The sequence below is a fragment of the Manacus vitellinus genome, unplaced genomic scaffold (assembly GCF_001715985.3).
Source record: "Manacus vitellinus isolate BGI_N305 unplaced genomic scaffold, ASM171598v3 scaffold_12_pilon, whole genome shotgun sequence".
NCBI classification, from domain to species: domain Eukaryota; kingdom Metazoa; phylum Chordata; class Aves; order Passeriformes; family Pipridae; genus Manacus; species Manacus vitellinus.
This window is the reverse complement of record NW_021938949.1, coordinates 2690964-2701752: the sequence shown is the minus strand read 5'-3', so window position 1 is coordinate 2701752 and position 10789 is coordinate 2690964. Positions and strand designations below refer to the sequence as shown.

The window sequence follows — 10789 nt, the reverse complement described above, 5'->3', positions numbered from 1 at the left end:
TTTTTTTTTTCTCTCCTTCTCCAAAGTGCCTGCTTTTCCCTAGCTCGTTTCAACCTTCGGCGTCACAAAATCAGGCAGATGGACCCCCCCAAAACACAAGCTGAGCTGCAGCAATGTGCACACAGGGTCAGAGCTGATTTCCCAGCACTGGGAGATTTTTAGGCTGGCAGTAAACTAAGCAGGGCCTGAGGCAGGCTAATAAATAGCTTAACCTGGCTTTCCTCTATAGGACTGTATTTTTTTAGCCTTCAAAACAGTGTGGCTGCATCCAGCCTGCTCCTAGTGCACAGCCCCCAGCTCCTGGTTTGCCCCAGGGAAAAATGAGGGGACAAATACCTGGCCCTCATCCAGACTCATGGCACAGAGCATGCATATAACCATGGGATACATTCCCAGCTCCTGTTTTCATCTCTGGGGGTAAAATTAGCTGCAACAACCATCTCTGCTCCTTTTGGCGTATCCCTCCTCCTGTGAACCATTCCAACTGTGATGCTGCTCTGCCCCTGGATGCCACCTGCAGGGAAGGGTGTTCTGAGGGTCCATCTGCTCGTGGAGCTTCCACTTGCTTTACTGTCATCGCCCCTGTTCTGGATACAAAGTATTGGGCTATCTGGATGTTACTGAAACTCACCCCCTCCTGGGACAGGTCTTTTTTTAGACTGAAATAGGAAGCACAAAACCTCACCCTGAGCTTCCTCTAGGGTTTGGTTCTTCCTAGAGGTCTCTCCTTACTGGAAATTTCTTTTCTGCACCTCTGGCCCTGATCCAGCCAAATGCTGAAGCACACGATTAGCTTCAAACCATCCGGTCCCCCACATTCCCACAGCGCTTTCTGGTCCCCTCGTCCCTTCTCACCTTGGGAATGCTCATGCCTCTCCATGCTCCTGCTGTGAGATGATGGGTCTCCTCACTGCCAGCAGCAAGAAGCAGGAGTATCATCTTACTTTGCTGTGCACCAGCCACAAAACTAACCCTGTACCCATGCAGGGAGTTATCAAATCTATTTTGTGTGCTGTGAGGGCGTGTGAATGCTGCACGGGAAGATCTGGGCTCCCGAACCATGAGCACCTGCAGCCCTGAGAGCTCATGTCTACAGCTCAGCCCATTCTCATCCTCTCTGCTCTCTCCCCAGGGGATGGTCAGGTAATGCTTAAATTGCCAGTAGTGCCTGTGAATATTTGACACTGACTGAGATGGCCAAGCAAAATCCCTGCTGCTGTCACCGACAGGGACTCAAAAACTTGCCCCCATGTCAATGATGTGCCCCAATACCCATTTTCCAGGGAGAAGAGCCACCAATTCATTCTGGCACAGGCCACCAAAATAGTCAGATGCATTCGGTCACACCCTCCCAACAGCTTGGATCCTGATGATGATCTCCCAGGTTTGGTTGTGCAAGAGCTCTGGTGGAAATTCATGACGATTTCCCAACCCTTCCACTGCTGTGAATTTAAATTCCTAAAACCCTAATGCACGGAATTGAACTGCATATTGATTAAGGGCCTTTTATGGATGTCTTGCAGAGCATATTAATAATTATTTAAAACTTGTATTCCGGCTTAATGACTCCTGTCACCAGCACTTTGCAGTGATTCAGTCTTGACTTTTAATTGAAATGCTTTAGTTAAGACAAATTGATTCAGCCAGAGAAGGTGAAGTGCTCCTCCAGGTGTGTGCCATGGGGGGGGGGCTTTCAGACTCAAGGGTCCCAAATTCCCAGGTGGCTGTGAGACTCTGGAGAGAAGTCTCTGTCCTTCGAGTGGGTGTGTGTGTCTTGTCCTGTGAGAAGCCATTTCTTTGGACTTCCCCTCTGAGCACTGCAGAACAAGTGTTTTGCTGCTCTGGCACTCAGGGCAAGGTCATGGGAAAGATTAATAACCTCTCTCAATAGGGCAGCCACATCTCCCATATGCAGACCGTGGTGGCACCTCGGTGCTGGTGACACTCACATGTCCCACTTCCAACAGCACCAGTGCACATTCATGAGCCAGACCAATCTGAGCCAATTACTGCTGTCACCAGGCTGAACACCTCGTGCCTCCTTAGTTATGTTTTCTTTTCCCTCTACATGTGATCCCAAGTAGCTTCTTCCCAGCCTTGAAGCTCATTTTGAAAGGGCACCTTGGCTTGGAAACATCCCTGGAGTATTTTGTAGAAGCAAGAGATGGCACCTAAGGGCTGCCAGGATGAAGGTAGTCCAGCTTGGTGGAGACAGGACCTCATTTAATATTTGCTGGCCAGCACAGAAGACAGGGGTCTGTACTGTGGTTTGGCGGAGAAGACAAGATCTTGCATGTTATGCAGCCTTTTTTCAGTGTTATCTTCCTGTTCCATGGCTGGAGACTTGAAAATGGGATAGGAGAGGGTTTATCTTTGCATCCCCTTTGCCTCTGAGGAGGGACAAGCCCACAATAAGTGCATCTGTGAATCTGCCTCCTCTGAAAGAAAATCAATATTTTTCCATCCACTCTCTGGTGGGACAGGATGTTGAACAGCAATCAGTGCTTTCATCCCCATGCATGGGCCTGGAGCCAGGGGAATTCCAAGACCACAGGGATTTCCAGGTCACACTGCATGAGCACAGGATAGGAGAGTCCCCCCCTGCATCAGAGGGGACCTCTGACCATGAGAGCAGAAATTAGTACTGGCCATGACATGTTACAATTCTGGTTTAAAAAAACCTTACTCCATCTGCTGATGCTGTGCTAAATGACTGTTTGATTTTTTTATGACTGCCTGTAAAACATGAAGCTGGGATCCAAAGTGCTCCTCTCCACCACGAGTGGCTTTCCTATAAGTCACTGGGCATTTCCCCAGGGACTGAGTTGTCTTTCCAGGCCATCACATGTGCAGTACAGCTGTGCTTCTCATATATGAGGGAGTTGGAACTGGATGATCTTTATGGTCCCTTCCAGCCCAAACCATCCTGTGACTCTGTGATTTACATCCTGAGAGGAGTCACAACCACCAGGGCAATTCAGGTGATGAATAACCATCACCCCATGGAAGGATATAAAGAGAATATTTTGCCAGATGCTGCATTTTTTCCTTAAATTTTCATTTTGTTCCTTCTGTGTTTTTAGCTTCTGGTGCCCACCCGTCAAGAAGAAAGCCCTTTATCCTGTCAACCAAAAATCAGTTCCTTTACAACAGCTGGATGAGTGCCCACCTTCACTGTCTTGCTTCCCACAGGGGCTCTCCTGAGGTGATACACACCCATTGCTCCCTAGATGGACCCAACCTGATTTAGCAAAGAAACTCTGCAAAGCAAATGTTTGCCCCTGTGATGTCAAGGAGTTAAAAATCACGAGCTAAACCTCCAAGTCCCAAGCTGAGGCATCCTCCAGACCCAACGTCCCCATATTGGCCTAATTTTCTCAGATTTATAACCAACAGTAAGAGCTGTTGGGGAGGCAAGAGTGCATTCACCTATGTCTTGACTAAAGGAACATGTGTGGTGCTGAAGTTTGGGTGTAGGAATAGGGCCTTGCCAAAGATCACCCAGACTTCCCAAATTGTGATACTTTGTGCACATGAATAGACCTAAATGTGGCCCTTGTGAGAGAGTCCATCAAATAACCAACACATCCCATCCTCTTCTCCTCCCCAGTCTCCAGTGCCCACAGATGACAATGGCATTACTGTGGGACTTCCAGAGGGCAGTAATTTATTATTAAAATGGTGGTTATTTATAACAAAATGAACCTTCATATGGAAAAGCCCAGGGAATTGCCCTAGCTGTGCCCTGGTGTGGCTGTGTGCTTAGGGACACCCTCCCCTCACTGTGGGACCACAGCACTGCACATCATCTTCCAGAGTGACTTCAAAATTCAGTGACTTCAGTTTCCTTTTGCCTGGAGTCAAGAGTTCAAGAGTTTTGTTGTTCAAGGAGAAAGCAGGATTCTGTCCTCCTCCCACCCACTCTCCTTTTTTTTTTTTTTTTTTTTTTTTATGTAATGTTGGAGTTCCTTTTCTTCACACAAAGTGAGTGAGGATGCTGCTGGTAACCTCTGCAGAGAAGGTACTTGTTATGTCCTGCCAGTCTGTGCCCTCATGCCTCTCCCAACTCAGAAACACACGCCCACAGGCCAGGATGCTGCTTTCCTTATCCCTCAGGTGCTCAGCAGCAGAAGGTGTTAGGTGGGATGGAAAAGACCTGCAGGTGAAGGAAGAGCTGGAGGATCCCATGGCTGAAGCTTAAAAACACCCACACAACAACATGTGATTCTTTCATCCTAGTGATTCTGAGGGTTGTTTTTTTTCAAAGTCTGGTGAGTTTCCTGAGTGGAGATAGAGCTGCACTGCTGTAATATCAGGATTCTTCAAAACTGAGCCCTACACACAGACCCACGTTTGCTGAAGGGTCTCACCTTCCCAATGACCCACGTGAAAGTACTCAACCCAGACACTCCTCACCACTCAGGGCGACTCAGAAGCAAGAAGAAAAGTGTCACAGCTTGAACTCATCTTTAGTAATCTGAGATTTTTTTCCCACTAAATCAAACAGAATGAAATGTCCTACCAGCATGGGCCATAATTCATGACTGTGTTGATTTCTCTCCCAGGCTGCAGTGACATCAGTAAATAACAAAAGATTGGATCCTGTCAAAGAAATCAAGGAGGAGATATCAGAGGTACTGGGCAAATGCTCTCTGAGGGACATGAAAACCACAGCAGCCTGTGAAAAACACATGACATTTAACTCATAAAAAATGTGAGTTTAATGCAGATTTGTGTTTCTATATTGTAGCATCTGGAGTTTCCAACAAGTGTGACCACATCCTCCTTGAATTCAGCAAGTCTTTAGAACAGAACCACAAAGGAAGTACAGAAATTATTTATTTATGGAGAAAGAAAAGCTTTTGTTTTCTGTTATTTTACCATTCTGACACAATCCTGCTTCTTCTGGGACCTGTGTTATGGAAGCAGATCATCCTTGTCCCAAAGGACATACCCCAGTCTTCCATCTTTAAGACACATCCCACTCTCCTGCCTTTGAGACAAGGTAATAATATTTTCCTAACACAATAATATTGTGTTATTATACTTCTAGAGCATCTAAATAATGTGCCAGAATAAGGAAACCAAGTCTCACCTGCTTTCTTCTCTTCAAGCTAGTGACAGACCATGTCAGGGCATCCTTGATTTTCCATCTCTCAGCCTCCAGCAGCACCTGTCAGCAGCCCATCTGTTGGAGAGAAAACCCATTTGGCTCTGCTCTGTAGTTATTTAAGGACAGGGACAACAAATGCTTACATCATTCAGGAGCCTGGGACCCGTGGGAAGCCATCAGGTTTTGATTGTTAACACACACCAAACTTGAGCGTTGCCTGATGGGACAAAGCTGGTGGGATATAAATGTGTTCCCATGATCCCATGGCCATGGTTTCTTTGACAAATCCAGAGCACACATTGCAGTATCCATGGTGACTGGCAGCCTGTCCATCCCACCAGCCAGCACAGGCACATTCCCAGGCACACCAGGACACGGGAGTGCTCGTGCCTGGTGGAGAGGTTTGTGGAAGGCACTGCTTTGAGGATATGCTGATGTTCCTGGGTCACTACCTTAGCAAAAGCCTCGCTAAAAACAATGAGGCAGGACGTCACTGCATTGCCAGGGCATAACAAAGCACCATTTCCACAGCTCCACTTCCCAGATGCCACCTCCAGCAGTGCCATGTAGGAACAGTGACGCCCAGAAGTGGCCTTTCCCCTCAAGACAGGGTGGTGCAGATGAACACCAAGCCTTTGTGCTGGGGCTGGCTGTCAGGAACAGCAGATGGTGCAAGAGGAAGCATGGCCAGCAGGATCAGCCAGCTTTTTTTCTAGAGGATGATGAATCAAAGCCAGTAAGCTCCTGGCTCCTGTCCTGCATGGTGTCCAGTCCAGGAGAAGAGAGAGAACTGGTGGTGGATGGGTTGGGCCATGAATGTGGGAAGATCTCTGAAGGAGGGAGAGTGTTGAGAGCAGGAAAGTGAAGCTCAAAGGGTTGTGCTGAACTCGCTCTAGACTGGGTGGGGCAGAAGACCAAAACATGACTCAGCTACTGAGCACTGACACGAGGCTGGTCTTGGCCATTTGGAGTTGGCTGCCACTGCCTCTCCTCATCCCCAGTCAGTTCAGTACAGGCTGGACAGGATACACCTGGCAAAGGGCCTGCTGAAGTGGATGAAATCACCGTGTTATTGCAGCCTGAAACTTCCTACACCCCTTTCTGGAGTGGTAGCACCACTGATCATTTCCCAGGTGTGCCTTCTCCTCTCCCAGATATCTACTCTCCTGGGAAGTGTAGGACAGCTGAAGGGGGTGCTTGGTTAGTGTAAATGAACACAAACCATTATATTGATTGTTGCTGCTGTACTGGAATCACTTCTGTTCTTCCCTGAAGGATATAAGACCAAGATGGGCCAGAGCAATGAACCATAGCTGAGGAGAACCAAAACCACCAAGGGCTTCTGTGGCTCTCTCCCTGCTCCATGGGAACCAGGAAGGATGAATCATGAGGCATGACAATCCTCTTGGTCATGGGGCTGTGAGATACCAGATGGCCCTGAATAAAGTGGTGTTCCAGGGAATCCCTGGCTATCCTCTGGAACAATACATCTAGCCTAACATCAGGCTCCAGAGACCTCTCTGTGGCAGGGACAGGGCATCCCACTGGTGCCAGCATGACTCCCAGCATGACTCCCAGTCATGCCCTTGGCCTTCACACAGATCATGGCTTTATATTCCCCCAAGTCTCTAGGTCTACCCTGGAGGAATGGGTAGAGGTGGAGCAGCAGCCTCGTGTTTCTAGTCTCACCAGAGGCCAGTGGAGAGGTGGCCAAGAGGGACAGACAGCTGAACCCATGCAAGCCAGATAGCTCTGCCTGCTCCCAGTGGGAACTTGGAGAACATCAAGGAACAAGATCTCCCTGTGAGTTCTTTCCTATTGCTCCACTGTCCTATTTTTCCATAGGGGCTGACCTGGGCCCCTCACTCAGACTTACCAGCTCTACCTCATTTTTCTTTCTGTAGGTGAGTTGAGTCGCTCAGGAGTCCAAGTGTGTGGGATGCTCTTCCAGGGAGTTTCATAGGAAGGGAGCAGCAGTCCTGCCCTGAATATGAGAAGAGAACTCTATCATGGCTGGTGGTTACAAGGAGTGAGGAAATATGGCAGTAGGTCAGGAAAGGTCGGGTGAATATCCAGCAGAAAAGGGCAAACCCCACCCAGTTTGCATGGAATGACAGAGTTGTCCAGAGATTTGGAGTACAGGGAGCAGAAAGAGGGGTGGAGGGCTTGGGGGAGATGAGCCTGGATGAGCTGCAGGGTGCCCCAGCAGGGAGCTAAGAAGAGCAGCTGAGAGATCTTATGGTAGAAAATCTTTCAAACAATGCAAAATCTTTAGAAACAATAAAACAGTCACTTTATATCAGGTTAAATTTCTGGTTCTTGCAGCCCTGGCATTTAGATCTGACCCTAAAACTCAAATTACTGCTCTGTTTGATGATGATGTTTTTCAGCGTCTTGAAAATCTCACATATATTCTCCAGTGTAATTGGTCTAAAACAAGTTTTCCTTGTTTTTCTGGTGCCAGTGTCAGTCAGAGCTCTTAGGTTTTGTAGCCTGCTTGTTTACACTGCTTCAAGCAAATCCGAGTCAGGCCCCTGGATGTTGTGGTGCCTTTCACCACATTCTTCCTTCTGCCTTTTTTTCCGTCTTTTCCACTCCATCCCTGACAGGGGAAGCACTGTTCTTTCCGTGCTCCTTGGTTCTGTTTGAGGCAGTCATAGAAAAAGTGACAATTAGGAAATAAAGGACCTACAGTATCTGCTTTGGCAGGCACAGCACATCCCACTGCTGTGCTGCTCCGAGTCAAACCAGCAGCTGCCTGCCTGGGTCAGATGGAGATATTGCTGCCTTATATTCTGGGATCTGCCTGAGATATCCTGGGGCACTGCCATGCTGCAGAGGGAGAGATAACCCAACGTTCAAGTCAAGCAATACTCGATGATCTTAATTATTATTTTTCACTGTGAGGGTGGTGAAACCCCAGCACAGGTCGCCCAGGGAAGCTGTGGATGCCCCATCCCTGGAAGTGCTCAAGGACATGTTGGATGGGGCTTGGAGCAACCTGGTCTAGTGGAAGGTGTCCCTGCCCATGGCAGAGGGGTTGGAACTGGATGATCTTTAAGGTCCCTTCCAACCCAAACCATTCTGTGATCCCTATGGGTCCCTTCCAACTTGAGATATTCTATGATTTCAGGATGCTCAATTCCAGTTCAGAAGATAATGGTGATTAGAAACAAATGACAAGGTTAGAAACTTATTATTTGGGAGATCAAGTAACTACCTGGGGCAGGGTAACACACATAAACTTCAGCCTTCCCAGACTATTGTGCTCCACCAAAATGATTAAAGGTTGCTAAGCAATGTCAGTGTATTCCCCCCAGACTGAAGGAACGTAACAGAAGCAAATGATTTCACTGCAGTTGAACTGAACTTATATCAAGTCTAAATATATATAATTATTGCTAATGATGAATTCTGATCCTTAAAGCATTCCAGGCAGATGAAAGATCTAATGAAAGCCAAGATCCTTATTTCATGTCATTCACAGTGCAGAAGCCTTCTGGATCAGCCAAGGTGGAAGCAACCCCTTCTCTGGGTCTTGTCTAGCCCTGATTTGGTGTCCAGGGCTGTTGCTAAATGCTGCCTGAAACCCCCTTTTACTTCCTTTCCAAATCCAGGGAAAATGAAACTAAATCTCCACACTAAATGATAAAACAGAAAATCTTATCAAAGCACAATTTTATGAAAGGCAAGGCAGATGAAGAGAGAGGGAAGAAAGAGAATAACAGTCTCAGCCATTAAACAAGTCTCATTTTCCCAAGGATCCCACACCATCACTTCTCCCTCCTTATTTTTATGAGGCAGCAACCAGCCCCTTCCTGTCAACACATCACCTTTGCCTTTTGTGGGACCCTCCATCCCCTTGCCCAGGGGAGGGTGCTGGGTCTGAGGGTTCCCCTGGAGCTCTCTGATAGTCCCTTCTGTCCCTGCTGGTCACCTCTCTCATCTCCACAAGACACTCTCTGGTGCCTCCATAGCACCACAAGTCTAGAGAGGACCCAAAATCAGCATTTGCCATGAAAGGGAGAATTTCCCAAACAGATTTTTGGGACTATAGTAGAGTGCCCAAAGAAGTCTGGAACTGCACACAGGGGTGACATAACACACAAGAAGAGCAGAAGTCAGAGAATAAGAGATGAGGAGCTGAAATTGTCCCCTGTCACATTTCACAGGGACACAAAAAGGAGACTGAGGTGCACAGCAGAAAACTACCAGTAGCACAGGAACCAGCAGCATTTGCTGGAGGTTCACCTGCCTCCTTCAGGGGAGGAGCAGCCAGCACTGGAGACATTGAATAACACGGGGCTTGTGCAGCCAGCTCTGTGCAGTTCATGCCTCCAGATTTCCTAGTATTTGTTCTCCTGCTCTGGGAAGAGTTGAGAGCTGCAAGAGGCCCAGCTCGCAGGGATGTTTAGAGAAAGGAAAGTCCATTGTGTGAAAGACTTTGGTATTTCAGGGTTTGTTTTCCTTCTGACACAGAACAAAACACCACCATGTCAAAACCCTCCGTAAGGCAAAACAGAACAAAACAAAAAAAAAACCAAACACCCCAAACCAACCAACCAAACAAAAAAACCCCAACAAACAGTGGTGTTCAGTTTTCACATGGTCTGTGGAAGCATTTTGCCTTCACTTTGGGGCTTTTCAATCTCAAGTCTCAAGATACCTACTATTGTAGCTAATTCAGAAAAAGAAAAAAAAGAAAAAAAAAAGAAAAAAGAAGCAAAATCCACACCAGAGCAGAAAGGGGGAGCCTTTCCCTGTGCCAGGATCTGACCCTGCTGCAGTGGGTTTTCTCTGCAGTGGCCCCGGGATCAAAGCAGCTCCCCTCCTCCTACCCTAGATGGGATGCGTAGCTGCAAAGGAACCTCTAAGTTTTAAGTGGGAAAACCAGGGAAAGGGCAGCGCAGCAACCCTGTACGACACCAGCAGAGCTGCTTTGCACCATCTTTCCTCGAGCAGAGGCACTCGGGCAAAGCAGTCCAGAAATTTCAGAAAGGTTGGACGTAAGGGTTGGCTCCCAGCAACGAAACGGGGGGAAGGTCACTGCTCCGGGTGATGTTTTGGGTCAGACCCTGCAAACTGCTTTCACATCGAGAGCTCCCAGCCCGGCTCTCCCTGGACGGGCTCGCGTCTCCCCTCAAGCTTTCAGCCCCTGGGAGCCTGGTGAGTGCTGGTGCTCGGACGAGTCTCCCCCGCGGGGCAGTCCCGGGTGCCGATGCCTTCACCGGCGGCAGGGAGCAGCTCCACACCAGTTCTCCCTCCGTGAGCGCTGGCATCGAGCCCGGCCGCCTTTCACTGCTGCCTTTTCATTCGCCTTAATTCACTGCGTTTCCTTTCTTGCTGCTTGCGAGGAACAGAGGGAGAGCTTGTTCCAGCAGACGGGCCCCATCCGCTCCACCCGGCTCTTGCTGGAGCGAGGGCTGGAAAAGAGGGATGGAGGCGAAGGGGTATCTCCCACCCCTCCGGGGCCCCGCGTGCCGCCTGCGCGCCGCTTCCCAGCAAATACGGTAAGCGCTCGGCCTAAAAATGTAAGTCTGATCTCATGACACAGGGTGGCCCTGCATTCCTCACCTCTGACATAACCCGCTGGGAGTGTGCTCCGCGGAAAAACACAAACAAGATGTACTGGCGGGCTGGCGGCGGGGGCCGGGCAGCTGGCAGATGTTCCGCAAG

The 10789-nt window shown here is 48.6% G+C and overlaps 1 long non-coding RNA gene across 2 annotated transcripts; it reads right to left on the bottom strand.

Moving 5' to 3' along the window:
* Positions 1 to 3927: 3927 nt before the first annotated feature.
* LOC108639945 lies at positions 3928 to 7255 on the bottom strand. 2 transcript variants are annotated; one of them, XR_001920834.2, is made up of 4 exons: positions 6990 to 7255; positions 5096 to 5188; positions 4523 to 4602; positions 3928 to 4156 (listed from the first exon to the last, which is right to left on the bottom strand). It is a non-coding gene; the product is annotated as an uncharacterized LOC108639945 (long non-coding RNA). The 2 variants fall into 2 exon arrangements; XR_001920835.2 differs by lacking the exons at positions 3928 to 4156; positions 4523 to 4602 and adding an exon at positions 4875 to 5019.
* Positions 7256 to 10789: the final 3534 nt, after the last annotated feature.